The sequence below is a fragment of the Rhinoraja longicauda genome, chromosome 40 (genome assembly GCF_053455715.1).
Source record: "Rhinoraja longicauda isolate Sanriku21f chromosome 40, sRhiLon1.1, whole genome shotgun sequence".
NCBI lineage: Eukaryota > Metazoa > Chordata > Chondrichthyes > Rajiformes > Arhynchobatidae > Rhinoraja > Rhinoraja longicauda.
In genome coordinates this window covers 13,828,929-13,854,468 of record NC_135992.1, presented here as the reverse complement: position 1 = coordinate 13,854,468, position 25,540 = coordinate 13,828,929, and the positions used below count along the sequence as shown (strand labels likewise).

The window sequence follows — 25,540 nt, the reverse complement described above, 5'->3', positions numbered from 1 at the left end:
CTCAGTGGGCCGAAGGGCCTGTTTCCGCACGCTGTATCGCTAAAACGAAAACAATCTTGTTGATAGACACTAAATGCTGGAGAAACTCAGCGGGACGTGCAGCATCTCTGGAGAGAAGGAACGGGTGACGTTTCAGGTCGAGACCCTTCTTCAGGTCTCAACCCGAAACGTCACCCGTCCCTTCTCTCCAGAGATGCTGCCCGTCCCGCTGAGTTACTCCAGCGTTTTGTGTCTATCTTCAGCGCAAACCAGCATCTGCAGTTCCTTCCTGCACAAGCTGGTTGGACTGGGTTGTGCTGGTGTAGCTTTGGGGGAGTGAGCTTCATCAGCTTCTAAACCCCAGGAGATAAGCAGACAGCTCGCCAGGAAGCCCGCACTTCCGCCGAGACTGAGGTACTAAGCTGCCACGCGTTCTAACCGCCGCTTAGACCCAGCAGAAAAACAGCACTCACTGCATTTACAGTTTTAAAAAAAGCACCTTTCATCACCTCGAGAATGTCCCAAAATACTTTTTCTTTTCTTTTATCTATTAATTTTTCTTTTCATTTTTCCTTTTCATTTCTTTTCTTTTCTTTTCTTTTCTTTTCTTTTCTTTTCTTTTCTTTTCTTTTCTTTTCTGTTCTGTTCTTTTCTGTTCTTTTCTGTTCTTTTATTCATTTATTTTCAGTTCTTTTTTTTCTTTTCATTTCTTTTCTTTTCTGTTCTTTTCTGTTCTTTTTTTACATTTCTTTTCATTTCTTTTAATTTCTTTTCATTTCTTTCCATTTTTGTTCTTTTCTGTTCATTTCTGTTCTTTTCTGTTCTTTTTTTTCATTTATTTTCATTTCTTTTTATTACTTTTCATTTATTTTAATTTCATTTCTGTTCTTTTCTGTTCTTTTCTTCATTTATTTTCATTTATTTTCATTTATTTTCATTTATTTTCATTTATTTTCATTTATTTTCATTTATTTTCATTTATTTTCATTTATTTTCATTTATTTTCATTTCTGTTCTTTTCTGTTTCTTTTCTGTTCTTTTCATTTATTTTCATTTATTTTCATTTATTTTCATTTATTTTCAGTTCGGTTTAGTTCAGTTTAGTTTAGTTCAGAGATTCAGCGCAGAAACAGGCCCTTCGGCCCACCGAGTCCGCGCCGACCAGCGATCACCCCGTACACTGGCTCTATCCCACGCACACTGGGGACAATTTTCAATTTTACCGAAGCCAATTAACCTACAAACCTGTCCGTCTTTGGAGTGCGGGAGGGAAACGGAATATCCTGGAGAAAACCCACGCGGGTCACGGGGAGAACGTACAAACTCTGTACAGACGGCACCCGTGGTCAGGATCGAACCCGGGTCTCTGGCGCCGTGAGGCAGCAACTCTTCCACTGCGCCACCCAATAGTTCTCGGCGGTCCCTCCATACCGGGTCCTTCTTTGTTCGGGGGCCCAGTATTGTTCCTCTGTTGTCTCTGTCCTTTTACACTAAATTGGGAGAAACTGTGCAGATGCCTCAGCCTAGATTCCAACGTGAACAGACATCCCCATTTCTCTCATTTCACAACATGTCTTCCATTATATGAAACGCCCCAGCTTGTATAACATTCCACTGCGGTATATTTATCATGCCAGTAAGCTGTTTGCCACAATTTGTCAGTTTTACATTTGATCTGTAAATCATTCAGTTCAGTTTATTGTCCCGTGTACCGATGTAAAGTGAAGATATTTTGTTGCGCACTATCCACTCAGCGGAAAGACAACACACGATTACAATCCAGCCGTTTACAGTGTGCAGATACAAGATAAGGGAATAAAGTTTAGTGCAAGGTATAGCCAGCAAAGTCCGATCAAGGATAGTCCGAGGGTCTCCAATGAGGTAGATGGTAGTTCAGGAATATTCTCTGGTTGTGGTGGGATGGTTCAGTTGCCTGATAACAGCCGGGAAGAAACTGTCCCTGAAATAGAGCCATAGATTGAGGTTAGAGTCATGTGGAAACAGGCCCTTCAGCCCATGTCATTCATGCCAACCATGATACCCCATCTAAGCTAGTCCCGTTTCCCCCTGTTTGACCCGTATCTGTCACTGAACGACAGTCTGAAGAAGTGTCCCGACCTGATACGACATCTGTCCTTTTCCTCCAGAGATGCTGCCTAGGGATGCCAACGTTCTCACTCCCAAATAAGGGTTAAAAGGTGACATCACCGCCCCACGCCCCACGTGACCTCACCCAGCCAGCGGCCACGTGCTCCCGGCCCACCAATGGCGGCTGCCCGGGCCGGGAGGCGGGTTGCTACGTAACCTCTGTTAGGCGGCACGCAGGCCTCCGGGCCTACACTGTCCCCCGGGCCTACGGTGTCCAGGCCTACAGCACCCCTCGGGCCTAATACGGGACAAGGGCGGACGAACCAATTTAGCCCAGTATACGGGATGTCCCAGCTAATACGGGACAGTTGGCAACCCTAATGCTGTCTGACCCGTTGAGTTACTCCAGCACTTTGTGTCTACCTTTGGTGTATCTTGTGACCAACATACTCACAAGCACTGTAGCCGGCTAATCTGTCCACCTTCTGCAAAGATCGACTGTCTAATTCCTTGTGTAGGAAGGAACTGCAGATGCAGGTTTACACTGAAGACAGGCACAAAAAGCTGGAGTAACTCAGCAGGTCAGGCAGCATCTCTGGAGAGACGGAATAGGTGACGTTTTGGGTCGAGACCCTTCTTCAGACTGAGAGTCAGGGGAAAGTGGAACGTGAGATATAGACGGGACTTAAGAGAAATGAATGGAGGATATGTATAGCACAACAATGGAACGGTGGCGCAGCGGTAGAGTTGCTGCCTCACAGCGCCAGGGACCCGGGTTCGATCCCGACTACGGGTGCTGTCTGTAAGGAGTTTGTACGTTCTCCCCGTGACCTGTGTGGGTTTTATCCGAGATCTTCGGTTTCTTCCCACACTCCAAAGATGTAGAGGTTTGTCGGTTAATTGGGTTGGTATTAATGTAAATTGTCCCTAGTGTGTGTGTGTGTAGGATAGTGTTAGTGTGCGGGGATCGCTGGTCGGCGCGGACTCGGTGGGCCGAAGGGCCTGTTTCCGCGCCGTATCTCTAAACTAAACTAAACTAATAGGCCATTGTTGGCTGTGGGAAAGGTGATAACGATGACACAGTCAGAGGAACTCAACAGGACGACAGTAAAACTAGTAGGACTGAGTACAGAATTGGGGTGTATAAAATCATGAGAGGAATAGATCGGGTAGATGCACAGAGTCTCCTGCCCAGAGTAGGGGAATCGAGGACTGGAGGACATAGGTTTAAGGTGAAGGGGGAAAAGATTTAATAGGAATCTGAGGGGTAACTTTTTCACACAGAGGGTGGTGGGTGTACGGAATGAGCTGCCGGAGGAGGTAGTTGAGGCTGGGACTACGCCAAAGTTTAGGAAACAGTTAGACAGGTACATGGACAGGACGGGTTTGGAGGGATATGGACCAAGCACGGGCAGGTGGGGCTAGTGTAGCTGGCAAGTTGGGCTGAAGGGCCTGTTTCCACACTGTATCACTCTATGACTTAATTCCTCGTGTGTGTTCGCCTTCATTTTCCTCGTGCTTATCAAAGTCTCGGACGTGATGAAGTGTTTCTCTTCGACGATGTCTTCGGCCACTTAAGGCAGTGGGTTATTTAAGTGGCCTACTTAGCCAGCGGAAGAAGATTTGTTGGTCAGTGTGACGACAACCTTCGAATGGTGTCATCTGCAGAGAAACTGTCTAGAAAAACCTTCAGGGTGATCCCACGCCCAGCACCTAAATAACACAAACAAGCTTGTTTAATCTTGCACGTCAGATTCTGTGGCCTCTGGCCTGTAAAGCACAGGCTGATTAATGACTTATTCTTCCAAGCATTCTCAGTGCACGCTAGGAGGCCCTTCAGCACATCAAGTCTATACTAGCTCTGTCTGCCTGATTCTGTGCAAATGAGGAAGATAGACACAGAGTGCTGGATTAACTCAGCGGGTCAGGCAGCATCTCTGGGGAACGTGGATTGGTGACGTTTCACAGAGTGCTGGAGTAACTCAGCGGGTCAGGCAGCATCTCTGGAGAACGTGGATAGGTGACGTTTCACAGAGTGCTGGAGTAACTCAGCGGGTCAGGCAGCATCTCTGGAGAGAAGGAATGGGTCGGGTCGAGTCTGAAGAAGGGTCTTGACCCGAAACGTCACCCATTCCTTCTCTCCAGAGTTGCTGCCTGTCCCACTGAGTTACTCCGGCATTTTGTGTCTATCTTCGGTGTAAACCAGCATCTGCAGTTCCTTCCTGCACATTTGATCTCTGAAGAAGGGCGTGTTCTGATCTGAACTCGGTTAAAGGCAGGGAGTAGAAAATATTCAGCCCCTCATCCTCCGGTAGAGTTGCTGCCTCACAGCGCCGGAGACCCGGGTTCCATCCCGACTACGGGTGCTGCCTGTACGGAGTTTGTACGTTTTCCCCGTGACCGTCTTTGGTAAACCGGAGCACCCGAGGAAAACCCACGCAGGTCACGGGGAGAACGTGCAAACTCCGTACTGACAGCACCCGTAGTCGGGATCGAACCCGGGTCTCTGGCGCTGTGAGGCAGCAACTCTACCGCTGCGCCACCGCGCCTGCCTCGGTTCTCTCTTCAACTAACAGGAGTGTTAATCTGAAGAAGGGTCTCGACCCGAAGCGTCACCCATTCCTTCTCTCCAGAGATGCTGCCTGACCCGCTGAGTTACTCCAGCACTTTGTGTCTTGTCTTCGGTCTAAACCAGCATCTGCAGTTCCTTCCTACACAGTTAATTCGGAGTTTGGTGATGGAGGAAGTATTTTAAGCATTGCATGTGGAACAGGTGCTTCCGTTGTGAAGACACTGGATAGTTCCCCCTTCAATGCTGTCTGTCCTGTAGCTGTGTGTCATCACAGGTATAGTTTACTTTAGAGATACAGCACGGAAACAGGCCCTTCGGCCCACCGAGTCCGCGCCGACCAGCGATCCCCACACACTAACACTACCCTAGACACTCTAAGGACAAATCAGAGTCTTTTACCCAGAGCAGGGGAATTGAGGACCAGTGGGCATAGGTTCAAGGTGAAGGGGAAAAGATTTAATCGGAATCCGAGGGGTAACTTTTTCACATAGATAGTGAAGGGTGTGTGGAACGAGCTGCCAGAGGAGGAAGTTGAGCCTGGGACTATCCACAATGTTTAAGAAGCAGTTAGACAGGTACATGGATAGGACAGGTTTGGAGGGATATGGACCAAGCGCAGGCAAGTGGGACTAGGGTAGCTGGGACATTAACGGCTGGATTTATTCACAAAATGCTGGAGTAACTCAGCAGGTCAGGCAGCATCTCGGGAGAGAAGGAATGGGTGACGTTTCGGGTCGAGACCCTTCTTCACTCTGAAGAACGTCACCCATTCCTTCTCTCCCGAGATGCTGCCTGACCTGCCGAATTACTCCAGCATTTTGTGAATAAATCCAGCCATTAATGTCCCAGCTACCCTAGTCCCACTTGCCTGTGCATTTTGTGAATAAATCGATTTGTACCAGCATCTGCAGTTATTTTCTTATACTACATTAATGGCCGGTGTAGGCGAGTTGGGCCGAAGGGCCTGTTTCCACGTTGTATCTCTCTATGACTCTATGAATCTATGACAATTTTACCATTATACCAAGCCAATTAATCTACAAATATACAAATGTACCTTTTTTCCAGTTCATTATATAGTGTACTATGTTTCCATATTCTGTTGTGCTCCAGCAAGTAATAGTTTCAATGTGCTGTCTGGGGCAATAAAACACTATTGGCTCTTGAATCTGTACGTCTTTGGAGCGCGGGAGGAAACCGAAGATCTCGGAGAAAACCCACGCGGGTCACGGGGGAGAACTAGGGTTGCCAACCGTCCCATAAGGGACCGCCCTTGTCCCGTAGTAGGCCCGGGGGCCGCTGTAGGCCCGGACGCTGTAGGCCTGGGTTCCGCCTAACGGAGGTTGCTTAGCAACCCGCCTCCCGGCCCTGGCGGCCGCCATTGGTGGAGCGGGAGCACGTGGCCGCTGGCTGGGTGAGGTCGCGTGGGGCGCGGGGCGGTGGCGTCACCCTTTGTCCCTTATTTGGGAGTTGGCAACCCGCTGGAGAGCGTACAAACTCCGTACAGACGGCACCCGTAGTGTGGATCGAACCCTGGGTCTCCGACGCTGAGAGGCAGCTGCTCTACCCGCTGCGCCACCGTGCCGCCAGATGTGTTGGGAGTTGTTCGTGTGATAAGCAGAAGTGAGTCAATAAAGTTATTGGATTGGAAATACCAGCAACAGGAAATTAACACACTGAACTCAGGACCTTTAGCAAAGGTGGAAGAAGAAAGATTACAGAGTAGCTGAAAGTCAGAAATTTGTTTTCCTTCAGGAAGTTTTAGTTTAGTTTAGAGACCAACGTGGAAACAGGCCCTTCGGCCCACCGAGTCCACGCCGACCACCGACCGCCCGTTCACGCCAGTTCTGTGTTATCCAACTTTCTCATCCACTCCCTGCACACCAGGGGGCAATTTACACAGGGCCGATTAACCTACAAACCCGCACACCTCTGGAGTGTGGGAGGAAACCGAAGATCTCGGAGAAAACCCACGCAGGTCACGGGGAGAACGTGCAAACTCCGCACAGACGGCGCCCGTAGTCGGGATCGAACCCGGGTCTCCGGCGCTACATGCGCTGTCAGGCAGCAACTCTACCGCTGCGCCACCCAAATTTGTTTTAGGGTGAGACATATGATTACAACACCAGCATTGTAATGCTTCTTCCCCTCTGTTATCAGGCTTCTGAACGGTCCTTCCACAAACGAGGGCACTGTCCGATTCACCTCTACCCCATTGCGGACATTGGACTTTGTCTCTGGAACTGGTGCGCTACAACGCTGAGAACTATATTCTGCACTCTATATCTTCCCCTTTGCTCTACCTAATGTACTTGAGTTTGACTTGATTGTTTTTAACTACAGCATTACCTGATCTGTTTGGAAAAGAAAAAAAAACTTTTTCACCCAGAGGGTTGAGTTGTGAATTTGTGGAATTCTCTGCCACAGAGGGCAGTGGAGGCCGATTCACTGGATGAATTTAAAAGACAGTTAGATAGAGCTCTAGGGCGGCACGGTGGCGCAGCGGTAGAGTTGACGCCTTACAGTGAATGCAGCGCCTGAGACTCAGGTTCGATCCTGACTACGGGCGCCGTCTGTATGGAGTTTGTACGTTCTCCCCGTGACCTGCGTGGGTTTTCTCCGAGATCTTCGGTTGACTCCCACACTCCACAGACATACAGGTATGTAGGTTAATTGGCTGGGTAAAATGTAAAAATTGTGTGTGTAGGATAGTGTTAGTGTGCGGGGATCGCTGGGCGGCACGGACTCGGTGGGCCGAAGGGCCTGTTTCCGCACTGTATCTCTAAATCTAAATCTAAATCTAAATCTAAATATAGGGGCTAGCGGAATCAAGGGATATGGGGAGAAGGCAGGCACGGGTTACTGATTGTGGATGATCAGCCATGATCGCAATGAATAGCGGTGCTGGCTCGAAGGGCCAAATGGCCTCCTCCTGCATCTATTTTCTATGTTTCTATATAGCAGTGAAAGCTTTTCACTGTCCCTCAGTGCAAGTGACAATAACAAATCTAAACCTAAACCTAAGCCATGTTTTCCAACTAAAAAAAGGCCCGAGTTGTGAACTAACTCAGCGGGTCAGGGAGCATCTCTGGAGAAGTTTGGATAGCATGCAGAATTTGCTGTACCTCAGACAACAGCAAGCTTAAACCTAAACCAAAGCCACCATTTATTGTCCATCCCTACCTGCCCTTGATCTGAGGAGACCACTAAATTCTGAAGCGTGTGGCCTGGGTTGGACAAGAATAGCGAATGGATTTTAGACTCAAAGAGTGGTTAATTCCCGGGATGGCGGGACTGATATATGATGAAAGAATGGAGTGACTGGGCTTGTACTCACTGGAATTTAGAAGGATGAGAGGGGCTCTTATAGAAACGTATAAAATTATTAAGGGATTGGACACGCTAGATGCAGGAAACATGTTCCCGATGTTGGGGGAGTCCAGAACCAGGGGCCACAGTTTAAGAATAAGGGGTAGGCCATTTAGAACGGAGGTGAGGAAAAACGTTTTCACCCAGAATCTGTGGAATTCTCTGCCTCAGAAGGCAGCGCAGGCCGATTCACTGGATGCATTCAAAAGAGAGTTAGATAGAGCTCTTAGGGCTAACGGAATCAAGGGATATGGGGAGAAGGCAGGAACGGGGTACTGATTGTGGATGATCAGCCATGATCACATTGAATGGCGGAGCTGGCTCGAAGGGCTGAATGGCCTCCTCCTGTGCCTGTTCTATGTTTCTATGCATCTATGTAACATGGAGAGGTGACATTTCAGGTCCGGAACCCTTCTTCAGACTGATTAGGGGAGAGGTGGGTGGCGGATTGAGAAGAGATTTTATGAGTTTGGCTGGATTGTATTTATGGTATAGTATAGTCTGATCTGTTTGGATAGCATGCAAAACAAAACATTTTGCTGTACCTCAGCCCATGTAACAACAGCAAGCCTAAACCTAAATCAACGCCAGCATTCATTGTCCATCCCTCCCTGCCTTTGATCTCAGGAGACCATTAAATTCTGGAGAAACGTGTAGAGTTTGGCCTAGGTTGGACAAGAATGGCCAATGGAATTTAGAGTCATAGAGTGATACAGTGTAGAAACTCTGGCCCAACTTGCCCACACCGGCCAACATGTCCCAGCTACGCTAGTCCCACCTGCCTGCGTTTGGTCCGTATAAGTGTAATTTGTCCCTGGTCTGTGACAATAGACAACAGACAATAGACAATAGGTGCAGGAGGAGGCCATTCGCCCCCTTCGAGCCAGCACCGCCATTCAATGTGATCATGGCTGATCATTCTCAATCAGTACCCCGTTCCTGCCTTCTCCCCATACCCCCTGACTCCGCTATCCTTAAGAGCTCTATCTAGCTCTCTCTTGAATGCATTCAGAGAATTGGCCTCCACTGCCTTCTGAGGCAGAGAATTCCACAGATTCACAACTCTCTGACTGATGAAGTTTTTCCTCATCTCCGTTCTAAATGGCCTACCCCTTATTCTTAAACTGTGGCCCCTGGTTCTGGACTCCCTGCAACAACTGAAGAAGGGTCTCGTCCCGAAACGTCACCCGTTCCTTCTCTCCAGAGATGCTGCCTGTCCCGCTGAGTTACCCCAGCAGTTTGTCTCTAACTCGACTATGTTTCTGTTGAACATGTGGCACTGCAACAAGAAGTTTCCTAAACCTTTCCACCAAGTGCAAGTCTGTAGTCTGCTTGCCCTGTGCGCTATAAACATCCCGCCCACGTTTGAGTTGCCCTTTGCACACCAAATCTATTAGAAAATCTGACTTGTTTTTTTCCCCCATTGAACATAATGTTTAATTTTGAATTAAACTCTCTGTTTCGTTTGCCAAAGGTACTGAACAGGATTTGTTGGTACTATAAATCCCCAATAAGGTCACAGGTTCTAGGAGCAGATTTAGGCCATTCGGCCCTTCAAGTCTACTCCGCCATTCAATCATGGCCGATCTATCTCTCCCTCCTAACCCCATTCTCCTGCCTTCTCCCCCATAACCCCTGACACCCGCACTAATCTTGGTATCTACACTCTTGGGACCACAGTGTTACTGGATTGGCAGATTTTCTTGTAACATGAATATAACATTTTCTATTAATACAATTTAAGGGGCAGCTCGACTGCTAAAGCTTCTGCCTCTCAGAGCCAGAGACCAAAGTTCAATTTTGAACCTGGGTGCTGTTTGTACGGAGTTTGCACGTTCTCCCTGGAACTGTGTGGGTTTCCTCCAGGTGCTCCGGTTTCCTCCCACGTCCCAAAGACGTACATTTGTAGGCCTCTGAAAATTTTGGGCGGCGCGGTGGCGCAGCAGTTGAGTTGCTGCCTTTGTCCCGGGTTCGATCCCGACTACGGGCGCCGTCTGTACGGAGTTTGTACGTTCACCCCGTGACCTGCGTGGGTTTTCTCCGGGATCTTCGGTTTCCTCCCACACTCCAAAGACTTACAGGTTTGTAGGTTGATTGGCTTGGTATAAATGTAAATTATCCCTAGTGTGTGTGTGGAGGATAGTATTAGTGTGCGGGGATCGCTGGTTGGCGCGGACTCGGTGGGCCGAAGGGCCTGTTTCCGCGCTGTATCTCCAAACTAAATTAACTAAGACACTTGACCCTATGAGAAAAAACATAGAAACATAGAAAATAGGTGCAGGAGTAGGCCATTCGGCCCTTCGAGCCTGCACCGCCATTCAATATGATCATGGCTGATCATCCAGCTCAGTAACCTGTACCTGCCTTCTCTCCATACCCCCTGATCCCTTTAGCCACAAGGGCCACATCTAACTCCCTCTTAAATATAGCCAATGAACTGGCCTCAACTACCTTCTGTGGCAGAGAATTCCACAGACTCACCACTCTCTGTGTGAAAAAAAACGTTCTCATCTCGGTCCTAAAAGACTTCCCCCTTATCCTTAAGCTGTGACCCCTGGTTCTGGACTCCCCCAACATCGGGAACAATCTTCCCGCATCTAGCCTCTCCAACCCCTTAAGAATTTTATATGTTTCTATAAGGTCCCCCCTCAGTCTTCTAAATTCCAGTGAGTACAAGCCTAGTCTATCCAGTCTTTCTTCATATGAAAGTCCCGCCATCCCAGGGATCAATCTGGTGAACCTTCTCTGTACTCCCTCTAAGGCTAGAATGTCTTTCCTCAGATTAGGAGACCAAAACTGCACACAATACTCCAGGTGCGGTCTTTATTAGTGTTTATATTCCCAAAGTGTGTCTGGAATTGCAGAAGCTTTCTCATCAGTCGTTGAAGTAGGCTACCTCCACAAACATACTATTCTACAGGGCTATTTCTGACAATTCCACAGAGCCATTTACCTGCTTCAGAAACTGTATTTACTCATCTGCCGTTATTTTTAACGCTTAAAACAAAATTATCAAACCACAATGTACTTTCAGTTCACTGCGATTCTTCCAAGTTCCTTGTGAGACGCTTTTCTAGATCGTATCTGTTATCAGGCAACTGAACCGTCCTCTCACCAACTAGAGGACCTCCCATCTACCTCATTGGAGACCCTCGGACTATCTTTAACGGACTTTACTGGGCATTATCGTACACTAGACGTAATCCCCTTTATCATGTACCTGTTCACTTGATTGTAATCATGGCGTAGTCTTTCCACTGAGTGAATAGCACGCAACAAAAAAAGCTTTTCACTGTACCTCGGTACGCCACCTAATAAAATTTCAGAGTTGTTTCAATGGTCCTTTCTTACCAGGAGTACGGATGTGCGATTGACTACTTTTATTGCATACGTTTTTGGGCGGCACGGTGGCGCAGCGGTAGATTTGCTGCCTCACGGCGCCAGAGACCCGGGTTCGATCCTGACCAAGGGCGCTGTCTGTACGGAGTTTGTACGTTCTCCCCGTGACCTGCGTGGGTTTTCTCCGGGTGCTCCGGTTCCCAAAGACGTACATGTTTGTAGGCTAATTGGCTTGGTGTAAATGTAAGTTGTCTCCAGTGTGTGTAGGTGTTAGTGTGCGGGGATCGCTCGTTGGCGCGGGGCCTGTAAGCTAAGGGTGTAGTTCCGATCTTCCAACCTACCTCATTGCAGACCTTGCACATTTCCTCAGTAACTATTGCTATAAAGCTGAAAACGATATTCTGCCCTCTGGGTATTTTTCTCTTTGCTTTGCCTGTTGTATCTGTGTATGACTTGATGGTACTTGTATACAGTGTGTATGATTTGACTTGACGTGGCACATAAAATGTTTCACGGTATTTTTGGGACTCGTGATATATAATAATAAAGCACACCGGATAAATCCTGATGCCTTTCACTCGACTGCTGCCAGAAGGATGGGTGGCGCAGCGGTCGAGTTGCTGCCTCACAGCGCCAGAGACCCCGGTTCGATCCAGACAGCGGGTGCTGCCTGTACGGAGTTTGTACGTTCTCCCCGTGACCTGCGTGGGTTTTCTCCTGGTACCCCGGTCTCCTCCCACACTCCCACACTGCGCGGGTTTGTAGGTTAATTGGCATCGGTAAAAATTGTACATTGTCCCCAGTGGGTGTAGGATAGTGTTAGTGTGCGGGGATCGCTGGTCGGCGCGGACTCGGTGGGCCGAAGGGCCTGTTTCCATGCTGTAGTGAGACCGCACCTGGAGTACTGTGTGCAGTTTTGGTCTCCAAATTTGAGGAAGGATATTCTTGCTATTGAGGGCGTGCAGCGTAGGTTTACTAGGTTAATTCCCGGAATGGCGGGACTGTCATACGTTGAAAGACTGGAGCGACTAGGCTTGTATACACTGGAATTTAGAAGGATGAGAGGAGATCTTATCGAAACGTATAAGATTATTAAGGGGTTGGACACGTTAGAGGCAGGAAACATGTTCCCAATGTTGGGGGAGTCCAGAACAAGGGGCCACAGTTTAAGAATAAGGGGTAGGCCATTTAGAACTGAGATGAGGAAAAACCTTTTCAGTCAGAGAGTTGTGAATCTGTGGAATTCTCTGCCTCAGAAGGCAGTGGAGGCCAATTCTCTGAATGCATTCAAGAGAGAGTTGGATGGAGCTCTTAAGGATAGTGGAGTCAGGGGGTATGGGGAGAAGGCAGGAACGGGGTACTGATTGAGAATGATCAGCCGTGATCACATTGAATGGCGGTGCTGGCTCGAAGGGCCGAATGGCCTCCTCCTGCACCTATTGTCTATTGTCTGTATCTCTAAACTAAACTAATCTTATTGCCGCGGCTTCGAGGCAGTTCCAGGGGTTGTTTGAGCGCTTGTTCCAACCACACCTTATCTCCAACAGGAAGAAACTCGCTGTAACACCACCCTACCCTCTCGGCTCTGTTTGTCAACTTTTTAACTTCGTGCCAAGCAGGGACAGAGAGAAAACAAAACTGCCTCTGCTGTATAGTTTAGTTTAGAGATACAGCGCAGAAACAGGCCCTTCGGCCCACTGAGTCTGCGCCGACCAGCGATCCCCGCCCACTCACACCACCCTACACACACTCGGGACAAGTCACAATTTTACCAAGCCAAACCCGCACGTCTTTGGAGCGTGGGAGGAAACCGGAGCACCCGGAGAAAACCCACGCGGGCCCATTTTGCCAATCCCACTCGGAATTCCTCGGCACATCTTACAGTCTTACAGTCTTCTGAACCCCAACGTCATTCCAGACGACATCTGGCCCATCTTGCCCGACTTCTAAACTCCAACGGGCAAAGGTAAAATCGAGAGTCCGGAGTGTTTTATTGTCGTGTGTCCCAGATAGAACAATGAAATTCTTACTAGCTGCAGCACAACAGAATGTGTAAACATTGTACACTGTAAATAATAATAACAATAGTCCTTTGTAGTTCTGAGCTTGTTTGGAGGTTGTGGTGTTTAATAGCCTGATGGCTGTAGGGACGAAGCTGTTCCTGAACCTGGACGTCACAGTTTTCAGGCTCCTGTACCGTCCTCCCGATGGCAGGGGTGAGATGAGAGTGTGGCCAGGGTGGTGTGGGTCTCTGATGATGCTTTTTGAGGCAGAGTTTCCGATAAATCCCTTCGAAAGTGGGGAGATCAGGGCCGGCGTTGGACTGGGCAGTGTTCACAAAGTTTTGCGGTTAATAACAAGAGGAGTTGAGTATAGGAGCAAAGAGGTCCTTCTGCAGTTGTACAGGGCCCTAGTGAGACCGCACCTGGAGTACTGTGTGCAGTTTTGGTCTCCAAATTTGAGGAAGGATATTCTTGCTATTGAGGGCGTGCAGCGTAGGTTTACTAGGTTAATTCCCGGAATGGCGGGACCGTCATACGTTGAAAGACTGGAGCGACTAGGCTTGTATACACTGGAATTTAGAAGGATGAGAGGGGATCTTATCGAAACACATATGATTATTAAGGGGTTGGACACGTTAGAGGCAGGAAGCATGTTCCCAATGTTGGGGGAGTCCAGAACCAGGGGCCACAGTTTAAGAATAAGGGGTAGGCCATTTAGAACGGAGATGAGGAAAAACTTTTTCAGTCAGAGAGTTGTGAATCTGGAATTCTCTGCCTCAGAAGGCAGTGGAGGCCAATTCTCTGAATGCTTTCAAGAGAGAGATAGATAGAGCTCTTAAGGATAGCGGAGTCAGGGGGTATGGGGAGAAGGCAGGAACGGGGTACTGGTTGAGAATGATCAGCCATGATCACATTGAATGGCGGTGCTGGCTCGAAGGGCCGAATGGCCTACTCATATCATATCATATCATATACATACAGCCGGAAACAGGCCTTTTCGGCCCTCCAAGTCCGTGCCGCCCAGTGATCCCCGTACATTAACATTATCCTACACCCACTAGGGACAATTTTTACATTTACCCAGCCAATTAACCTACATACCTGTACGTCTTTGGAGTGTGGGAGGAAACCGAAGATCTCGGAGTAAACCCACGCAGGTCACGGGGAGAACGTACAAACTCCTTACAGTGCAGCACCCGTAGTCAGGATCGAACCTGAGTCTCCGGCGCTGCATTCGCTGTAAAGCAGCAACTCTACCGCTGCGCTACCGTGCCTCCTGCACCTATTGTCTATTGTCTAAAGAACACAGCACGCTGGAGTAACTCAGTAACCCTGGAGAACATGGATGGAATGAATGAATGATTACTTTATTGTCACATGTGTTAAGTCACAGTGAGATTCTTTAAGGTATGCAAAGGTTTGCTACATAAAGGGCACCGGCAACATTACAAGGCATCTCACGTTGTCCCCAATGGTCCCCGTTTGTTCTCTGAGATTGATCCCCGGGATGGCGGGACTGTCATATAAGGAAAGATTGAAAAGACTAGGCTTGTATTCACTGGAGTTTAGAAGGATGAGAGGGGACCTTATAGAAACATATAAAATTATAAAAGGACTGGACAAGCTAGATGCAGGAAATATGTTCCCAATGTTGGGGGGAGTCGAGAACCAGGGGGCCACACAGTCTAAGAATAAAGGGGAGGCCATTTAAAACTGAGGTGAGAAGAAACTTTTCCACCCAGAGAGTTGTGAATTTGTGGAATTCTCTGCCGCAGAGGGCAGTGGAGGCCAAATCACTGGATGGATTTAAGAGAGAGTTAGATAGAGCTCTAGGGGCTAGCGGAATCAAGGGATATAGGGAGAAGGCAGGCTCGGGTTACTGATTGTGGATGTTCAGCCATGATCTCAATGGATGGCGGTGCTGGCTCGAAGGGCCGAATGGCCTCCTGCACCTGTTTTCTATGTTTCTCTGTTTCTCGGCGGCCAGGCGACGTTTCACTGTTGGGACCCTTCCTCAGATCGATTGTAAAGGAAGCTCGATGCGAGGAGGGACAGGTAGGTGGACACAGGCGAGGGGTGTTTTTGTTTTAGCCAGATGGTTGGAACAAAGTTCCAGAGATAAAAGCAGGAGGTGTGAGACAGGACAACCATGAGAAAACCTCATTCCAAGGAACATATCCCTCGAACTTATTGAGGGCGTGCAGCGTAGGTTTACTAGGTTAATTCCCGGAATGGCGGGACTGTTGTATGTTGAAAGACTGGAGCGACTAGGCTTGCATACACTGGAATTTAGAAGGATGAGAACAGATCTTATAGAAACGTATAACATTATTAAGGGGTTGGACACGTTAGAGGCAGGAAACATGTTCCCAATGTTGGGGGAGTCCAGAACAAGGGGCCACAGTTTAAGAATAAGGGGTAGGCCATTTAGAACGGAGATGAGGAAAAACCTTTTTCAGTCAGAGAGTTGTGAATCTGTGGAATTCTCTGCCTCAGAAGGCAGTGGAGGCCAATTCTCTGAATGCTTTCAAGAGAGAGCTAGATAGAGCTCTTAAGGATAGCGGAGTCAGGGGGTATGGGAAGAAGGCAGGAACGGGGTACTGATTGAGAATGATCAGCCATGATCACATTGAATGGCGGTGCTGGCTCGAAGGGCCGAATGGCCTCCTCCTGCACCTATTGTCTATTGTCTATTGAACCTTCACTCACTGCGGCTCACGAGAAACAAAGAATATTTACAAAGCTGTACCAAAGAAGAAGGTAAAATTAGAATGGGGATTGTGCGTTGCTTAAAAAGAGGGAAGTGTTTTAAACGGTGTCTATAGAAATGTTTCTTAAAAGCAAACCAGTTTTTTTAAATTCCTTTTTTTGGCAATGGCATTAATGGACATTTGGGGGTGGGGGGGGGGGGGTGGAAAATGTGTTCTTTCTCATACAATGGGAGAGATTTGTAGAAGTATTGTTTTTGGTTGGAGGCACAGTGGCGCGGCGGTAGAGTTGCTGCCTCACGGCGCCAGAGACCCGGGTTCGATCCCGACTCCGGGCGCTGTCTGTACGGAGTTTGCACGTTCTCCCCGTGACCCGCGTGGGTTTTCTCCGGGTGCCCCGGTTTCCTCCCGCACTCCAAAGACGTGCAGGTTTGTAGGTTAATTAGCTTGGTGTAAATGTAAAATTGTCCCTAGTGTGTGTGTGTGTGTGTGTGTGTGTGTGTGTGTGTGTGTGTGTGTGTGTGTGTGTGTGTGTGTGTGTGTGTGTGTGTGTGTGTGTGTGTGTGTGTGTGTGTGTGTAGGATAGTGTTAGTGTGCGGGGATCGCTGGCCGGCGCGGACTCGCTGTCCGTACGGAGTTTGCACGTTCTCCCCGTGACCTGCGTGGGGTTTCTCCGGGTGCTCCGGTTTCCTCCCGCACTCCAAAGACGTGCAGGTTTATAGGTTAATTGACTCGGTGTAATATTGCTGGCATTGAGGAGGTAAGTTGCTGGCCCGCACGGACTCGGTGGGCCGAAGGGCCTGTTTCCGCGCTGTATCTCTAAAACTAAGCTAAAGTAAATGGTCTGAGCTTTATTATTCCGGTGGCTTTGTAAAATGTGAAAGGTTCCATTGCATCATTAACGCAAACTTCCCCTTTTTGCTTCCTCATTTCTCTCCAAGCAGATCCTGGGCCTTGCTGTGTTGCGCCATTGTCATTTTGCAATTGTTTTGTGCCCGATTAAATCTAGGGCTGCCTCACGGCGCCAGAGAGCTGGGTTCCATCCCGACCACGGGCGCCGTCTGTACGGAGTTTGCACGTTCTCCCCGTGACCCGCGTGGGTTTTCTCCGGGTGCTCCGGTTTCCTCCCACAGGTGGTAGGCCGAATGGCTTAATTCTGCTCCTAAAAGGCCTACTCCGCCATGGCTGAGCTATCTCTTTCCATCCCAAACCCCATTCTCCAGCCTTCTCCCCGTAGCCCATCCACAACTGTAGTCACTTTCATGTCTCGAGATCAACACATCTCGTGTTGGCGTGTCTCTGGATCGTGGGTAGACAGAGCGCTGAGGAGCGGCGGATTGAAGCTGGCAGAGAAGTCCACTTGGGAATTCTCTTTGGCACGGTCCTTCAAAGACGATCCCAGAGCAGAGGCCTTTGGAAACGTCAGGTCAGTCAGCGTTGTTTCGCGCGATCAGTTAGACTCCTGCTGCTCTCCCGGCCTCTCTGCCTCTCTGCTCACATCTGAAGAGACCCAGCGCTAAATTTAACGGCACCAACGCACAAAACTAGACTGATGAAGCTGGGTGATAGACACAAAATGCCGGAGTTACTCAGCATCTCTGGAGAACGTGGATAGGTGAAGTTTCACAGGCTGCTGGAGTAACTCAGCGGGACGGGCAGCATCTCTGGAGAACGTGGATAGGTGAAGTTTCACAGGGTGCTGGAGTAACTCAGCGGGTCAGGCAGCATCTCTGGAGAGAAGGAATGGGTGATGTGACGGGTCTCGTCTGATGAAGAGTCTCGACCCGAAACGTCACCCATTCCTTCTCTCCAGAGTTACTGCCTGTCCCACTGAGTTACTCCGGCATTTTGTGTCTTTCTTCGGTGTAAACCAGCGTCTGCATTTCCTTCCTGCACATTTGATCTCTGAAGAAGGGCGTGTTCTGATCTGAACTCTGTTAAAAGCAGTGAGTAGAAAATATTCAGCCCCTCATCCTCCGGTAGAGTTGCTGCCTCACAGCGCCGGAGACCCGGGTTCCATCCCGACTACGGGTGCTGCCTGTACGGAGTTTGTACGTTCTCCCCGTGACCATCTTTGGAGTGTGGGGGTAAACCGGAGCACCCGAGGAAAACCCACGCAGGTCACGGGGAGAACGTGCAAACTGGAATGGGTGACGTTTAGGGTCAAGACCCTTCTTCAGACTTCAGAGTTGGGCGGTTGGCAAGTAGAGGCTCATTGTGCGTTAACCCAATCATCCCCGGAGATCATTCTCGTAAACCTCCTCTGGGCCCTCTCCAAATGCCTGCACATCCTTCCTCAGATACGGGGCCCAAAACCGTACTCCAACGATAAGACTCCAGCCTTTCCTCAAGCACTTATTGTGGCATCTCGGGCAAAGTTGAGGATTAACAACGCAAACCGGAAGACTCAAGATGCAGTCACTAAGAAAAGAAGTTTGCATTTACATGGTAGGAAGGAACTACAGTTGTGGTTTAAACCGAAGGTAGACACAAAATGCTGGAGTAACTCAGCGGCTCAGGCAACATCTCTGGAGAGAAGGAATGGGCGACGTTTCAGGTCGAGACCCTTCTTCAGACTTGACCCGAAACGTCTCTCCAGAGATGCTGCCTGTCCCGCTGGGTTACTCCAGCATTTTGTGTCTCATCTGCATTTGCATGGTGTTTTACACAATCTTAGGACATTCCATGGTATTTTACACCCAATGTGATACTTCTCCAATTTTGTTACTGTTTTAGGAAGTCTCCAGGGCAATTTGTATGCGGTCAACTATCAGAAATAGCGTTGTGATGAAAATGTCGTTGTTGACAGCAATTATCCGTTTCCCAGAACACCAAGCGACCTGCTGCCTCCTTTTCTCAAATCGAATGTGTTCATGTTTGGCAGTTTAACGCCTCGCCAAGAATGGTCTAAAATGGCTGCCGGCGTGGTCTAAAATGGCTGCCGGCGCGGTCTAAAATTCGGGTTGCCAACTGTCCCGTATTAGCCGGGACATCCCATATTTTGGGCTAAATTTGTCTGTACGGGACCGCTCCTGTCTCGTATTAGGCCCGCGGGCCACTCTAGGCCGGGACAGTGTAGGCAAACGGAGTGCGTTCAGGAAGTGTGTGTTCGCCTAACAGAGGTTGCATAGCAACCCGCCTCCCGGCCCGGGCGGCCAACATTGGTGGAGCGGGAGCACGTGGCCGCTGGCTGGGTGAGGTCAAGTGGGGCATGGGGCTGTGAAGTCACCTTGTCCCTTATTTGGGAGTGAGATAGTTGGCAACCCCTATCTGGCGTGGTCTAAAATGGCTTCCGGCAAGGGCAAAATGGCCGCTGGTTTGGTCAAGATGGCTGCTGACGAGGGCAAAATGGCCGCCGGTGTAATCAATATGGCCACCGCCGTGGTCAAAATTGCTGCCTGCATGGTCAAGACACAGCAAGATAATGGCCACTGTTTGTTAAGGTCACATTTTGATAACTGTTTTTCTTTTCCATCGCAGAGCTGTGGGTAAAACCTGCCTCTTGATCAGCTACACGACAAATGCCTTTCCTGGCGAATACATCCCAACTGTGTAAGTACCCGGGTGTGCGTGTAACACTGTACAGTAGTCCCAGAAAGAACCACTAACGCTGCCACAGAGATGTCCACTGGGCCAACGCATCGTACCCTTGCTTTCTTGTTCCTCTCAGCACCAACTAGTTGGCTGCCTTGGCCACATTTCCCTTCTCCACTGGGGCTTCATGAAGGGGAGTGGGGAAGGGGGGTGGGGGTTGGGTAGGGGGGAGTGTTGCAGGCACTTTTTTTCTTCTTTATAATCTATATACTGAAACTCTCGTTTCTTATAGAAACTTACAAAATTCTTAAGGGGTTGGACAGGCTAGATGCGGGAAGATTGTTCCCGATGTTGGGGAAGTCCAGAACAAGGGGTCACAGTTTAAGGATAAGGGGGAAGTCTTTTAGGACCGAGATGAGAACGTTATTTTTTCACACAGAGAGTGGTGAGTCTGTGGAATTCTCTGCCACAGAAGGTAGTTGAGGCAGTTCATTGGCTATATTTAATAGGGGTTAGATGTGGCCCTTGTGGCTAAAGGGATCAGGGGGTATGGAGAGAAGGCAGGTACGGGATACTGAGTTGGATGATCATCCATGATCATATGAATGGCGGTGCAGGCTCGAAGGGCCGAATGGCCTACTCCTGCACCTATTTTTTATGTTTCTATGTTTCTATGTTTGTTTGTTTGTTCCTGAACTGCAGCCAAACCGGTCCACGATAGCGCGACAATCTTAGGCCCCACCTTACTCACCGTCGTCCCTTTGGTGCCAATGGAAGAAATTGCATTGAAATTGGTGTCTAACGGTTAATCTATCTCCTAGGGAGGGAGAGGGGGTGGAGGGATGGGGAGGAGGGAGGATGAGGGGGGTTGAGTGGGATGGAGTGGGGTGAGGGGATGGGGAGGGAGAGGAGAGGAGGGGAGGAGAGGGTGCTGCACCAATGCAGGAGGGGTTTGGGCCCGACGGGTCCACTGGTCGAGTAATTATTACGAATCAATGCACCTCTGAAAGACACTGATGCGGCGGTAGAGTTGCTGCCTTACAGCGAATGCAGCGCCGGAGACCCTGGTTCGATCCAGACCACGGGCGCCGCCTGTACGGAGTTTGTACGTTCTCCCGTGACCTGCGTGGGTTTCTCCGAGATCTTCGGTTTCCTCCCGCACTCCAAAGACGTGCGGGTCTGTAGGTTAATTGGCTTGGTGTGTGTGTAAATTGTCCCCAGTGGGTGCTAGGATAGTGTTAGCGTGCGGGGATCGCTGGGCGGCACGGACCCGGTGGGCCGAAGGGCCTGTTTCCGCGCTGTTTCTCCAAACTAAACTAAACACAGATCAACAAAGGCATCTCAATCGCACCCGTGGTGGATAAACAGATGCCCTTTTGTCCTCATGTTATCGTTTTACAACCCCTTTTTTGTTTCACTCTAGGTTCGACAACTATTCTGCCAATGTAATGGTCGATGGCAAGCCGGTGAACCTGGGGCTGTGGGATACGCTGGACAAGAAGACTACGACAGACTCCGGCCCCTCTCCTACCCACAAACGGTGCGTACACCCCCTCACCAAGAACGCATCTAGGCAGGCCCTTCCCCCTGTGTACTACGCTTCAGTATAAGCCATTTCAATGGAGAGGGGCCATCTTGTTCCTCTGGTATCTTTGCCGTTAATCACAATCACCATCACAAATCATGCTTTAGTAGCCAAGTGCGTTTTGCAACGTACGAGGGATTTCATTTGCCGTACAGTCATAACAACATAAAAGCAACAGGACACACACGATACATTTTAACATGAACATCCACTACAGTGACTCCCTGTGATGGAAGGCGAAAAAAAAGTTCCGTGCACTAAAGTGACAGAGAAACACAGAAAATAGGTGCAGGAGCAGGCCATTCTGCCCTTCGAGCCTGCAACGCCATCCAATACGATCATGGCTGATCATCCAAAATCAGTACCCCGTTCCTGCTTTCTCCCCATACCCCTTGATTCTGTTAGCCCTAAGAGCTAAATCCAACTCTCTCTTGAAACATCCAGTGATTTGGCCCCCACTGCCTTCTGTGGCCGAGAATTCCACAGATTCACAACTTTCTGGGTGGAAAATGTTTTTCCTCATCTCAATCCTAAATGGCCACCCCTTATTCTTAAACTGTGACCCCCTGGTTCTGGACTCTCCCCAACATCGGGTACATTTTTCCTGCATCTAGCCTGTCCAATCCATTAAGAATTTTATATGTTTCTATAAGATCCCCTCTCGTCCTTCTAAATTCCGGTGAGTACAAGCCCAGTCGACCCATTCGTTCATTATACGTCAGTCCCGCCATCCGGGAATTAACCTGGTTTTCCTCTCTTTCTAGGACGTGTTTTTGATCTGTTTCTCGCTCGTCAGTCCCGCATCATTCGAGAACGTTCGCGCCAAAGTGAGTATCGTCATGTTTCTGATATTCTGATAGAGTTGCTGCCTCACAGCGCCAGAGACCCGGGTTCGATCCCGACCACGGGCGCCGTCTGTACGGAGTTTGTACGTTCCCCCCCGTGACCTGCGTGGGTTTTCTCCGAGGTCTTCGGTTTCCTCCCACACTCCAAAGACGTGCAGGTTTGTAGGTTAATTGGCTTGGTATAAATGTAAAATTGTCCCTAGTTGTGTGTAGGATAGTGTTAGGTGTGCGGGGATCGCTGGTCGGTCGGACTCGGTGGGCCGAAGGGCCTGCTTCCAAGCTGTATCTCTAAATCTAAAAATCTAGAGAGATCTTTTAAACAAACATATGCAACTGCACAGTGAAATTCTTCTTGCATGTTTAGTTTTGGTTCAATTTAAAGATACAGCGCGGAAACAGGCCCTTCGGCCCACCTAGTCCGTGCCGCCCAGCGATCCCCGCACACTAACACTATCCTACACACACTAGGGACAATTTTACAATTATACCGAAGCCAATTAACCTACAAACCTGCACGTCTTTAGAGTGTGGGAGGAAACCGGAGCACCCGGAGAAAACCCACGCAGACTCCGTACAAACTCCGTACAGACAGCGCCCGTGGTCGGGATGGAACCCGGGTCTCTGGCGCCGCGAGGCAGCAACTCTACCGCTGCACCACCGTGCCGCCCCAGAGTGTTGAATGTGACATTGCCTTGGACAATGTACCAGAGGGTGGGGCGAGGGTAGTGGGCACCAGGGGTGGGGATGGGGGGGTTGGGTACCAGGGGTGGGGAGGTGGGGACGGGGGGGGGGGTTGGGTACCAGGGGTGGGGGAGGTGGGGACGGGGGGGGGGTTGGGTTACCAGGGGTGGGGGAGGTGGGGACGGGGGGGGGGGTTGGGTACCAGGGGTGGGTTTGGGGGGGTTGGGTACCAGGGGTGGGGGAGGTGGGGACGGGGGGGGGTTTGGGTACCAGGGGTGGGGTTTATACTAGGGGTGGGGTTGGGTACCATGGGTGGGGTATGTACTGGGGGGGGTGCACCAGGGGCAGGGGGGGGATGGAGGGGTGGGTACCAGGGGTGGGAGTTTGTACTGGGGTGGGGATGGGGGGACGGGGGGGGGTGGGTACCAGGGGTGGGGGAGGTGGGGACGGGGGGGGGGGGGGGTTAGGTACCAGGGGTGGGGGAGGTGGGACGGGGGGGGGTTGGGTACCAGGGGTGGGGGTTTGTACTGGGGGGGGTGTGGGCACCAGGGGTGGGGATGGGGGGGTTTGGGTACCAGGGGTGGGGAGGTGGGGACGGGGGGGGGGGGGTTGGGTACCAGGGGTGGGGGTTTATACTAGGGGTGGGGTTGGGTACCATGGGTGGGGTATGTACTGGGGGGGGTGTGCACCAGGGGCGGGGGGGGGGGGGGGGTGGGGATGGGGGGGTGGGGTACCAGGGGTGGGAGTTTGTACTGGAGGTGGGGTGTGTGTACCAGGGTGGGCGCTTGTACTGGGGGGTGTGTGTACCAGGGGTGGGGTTTGTACTGGAGGGGGGGGGGGGGTGTGTACCAGGGGCTGGGGGGGGGTGGGGACGGGGGGGGGGGGGGTGTGTACCAGTGGTGGGGGTTTGTACTGGAGGGGTGGGGGTGTGTGTACCAGGGGTGGGGGCGGTGGGGGATGGGGGGTGTGCGCTAGGGGTGGGGATTTGTACTGGGGGGGAGTTGGGTACCAGGGGTGGGAATGGTGGGGAGATGGGGATGGGGGGGGTTGGGTACCAGGGGCGGGGGGGGGGGGGGTGGGGATGGGGGGGGGTGGGTACCAGGGGTGTGGTTGGGTTACCAGGGGTGGGGTTTGTACTAGGGGGGGTGGGTGTGTACCAGGGGTGGTGTGTGTACCAGGGGTGTGTGTACCAGTGCGTGTACCAGGGGCGGGGGGGGGGGGGGGGTGGGGTGTGTACCAGGGGCGGGGTGGGGGGGGTGGGGTGGGCACGGGGTCACCGGTTAGCTGACGTCTCTGCCTCTCGCACCACAGTGGTACCCCGAGGTTCGACATCACTGCCCCAGCACCCCCATCATCCTGGTGGGCACCAAGTTGGATCTGCGGGATGACAAGGACACCATTGAGAAGCTGAAGGAGAAGAAGCTGGCCCCCATCACCTACCCGCAAGGGCCTGGCCATGACCAAGGAGATCGGTAGGTCCAGTGTTGCCTCTCCCCACCAGTGTGGACCCCCCCCCCCACCAGTGTGGACCCCCCCCCACCAGTGTGGACCCCCCCCACCAGTGTGGACCCCCCCCCCACCAGTGTGGACCCCCCCCCCACACTCAGGACCCTCCCCACCAGTGTGGACCCCCCCCCCACACTCAGGACCCTCCCCACCAGTGTGGACCCCCCACCAGTGTGGACCCCCCCACCAGTGTGGACCCCCCCCACCAGTGTGGACCCCACCCCCACCAGTGTGGACCCCCCCCACACTCAGGACCCTCCCCACCAGTGTGGACCCCCCCCACCAGTGTGGACCCTCCCACCAGTGTGGACCCCCACCCACCAGTGTGGGCCCCCCCCCCACCAGTGTGGACCCCCCCCCCAACCAGTGTGGACCCCCCCACACACTCAGGACCCTCCCCACCAGTGTGGACCCCCCCACCAGTTGTGGACCCCCCCCCCACCAGTGTGGACCCCCCCCCCCCCCCACCAGTGTGGACCCCCCCCCACCAGTGTGGACCCCCCCCCCACACTCAGGACCCTCCCCACCAGTGTGGACCCCCCACCAGTGTGGACCCCCCCCCACCAGTGTGGACCCCCCCACACTCAGACCCCCCCCACACTCAGGACCCTCCCCACCAGTGTGGACCCCCCCCCACACTCAGGACCCCCCCCACCAGCGTGGACCCCCCACCAGTGTGGACCCCCCCCACCAGTGTGGACCCCCCCCCCCACCAGTGTGGACCCCCCCCCCCACCAGTGTGGACCCCCCCCCACCAGTGTGGACCCCCCCCCCCCACACTCAGGACCCCCCCCACACTCACTGCGTGTATCCCTGTAACGCCACGCTTACTGCCACTGCACGACACGACTTTCAAGCGTCTTTCATTGCCACACGTACCAATTAATACATAGTATTTTGTAAAAACTCTCTTCCACAAACTCACAACTCTCTGGGTGAAAAAGTTTCTTCTCACCTCAGTTTTACAAGTACAATAACAATTATTTTTTTTATTAAAGTTGCCCCTCGGGTTCCTATTCAACCCCGCCCTCTGCCGCTGTCTGTGTGTGGAGTTGGTGGGGTGGGCAATGGGTGCTCGGAGGGTGGTGGGGTGCTGTCTGACGGGGAAAGGAAGTGGTGTGTGTGTGTGTGTGTGTGAGTAAGTTTCCGCATACACCCACGGTGGCAGCTGCCCGGGGCCAACCTCGCTTACTTAGGCCACACGCCGAGAACACAACCAGCTTCCACTGGTGGGAGAGACCAGAGGGCACGGCCTCAGAATTAAGCCCTTCGAGCCAGCACCGCCGTTCAACTGTGATCATGCTGATCATTCTCAATCAGTACCCCGTTCC

General features: G+C 51.2%; 1 pseudogene across 1 annotated transcript in view; it reads left to right on the top strand.

Annotated features, from left to right (window-relative positions):
• Window positions 1-25,540, top strand: part of LOC144611409 (ras-related C3 botulinum toxin substrate 1-like) — a 40,767-nt pseudogene that overhangs the window by 3,014 nt on the left and 12,213 nt on the right. Inside the window, exons 2-5 of the transcript XR_013549514.1 lie at window positions 19,539-19,610; window positions 21,016-21,132; window positions 21,942-22,004; window positions 24,015-24,175. The product of XR_013549514.1 is annotated as a ras-related C3 botulinum toxin substrate 1-like (transcript). The remainder of the gene's footprint in view (window positions 1-19,538; window positions 19,611-21,015; window positions 21,133-21,941; window positions 22,005-24,014; window positions 24,176-25,540) is intronic.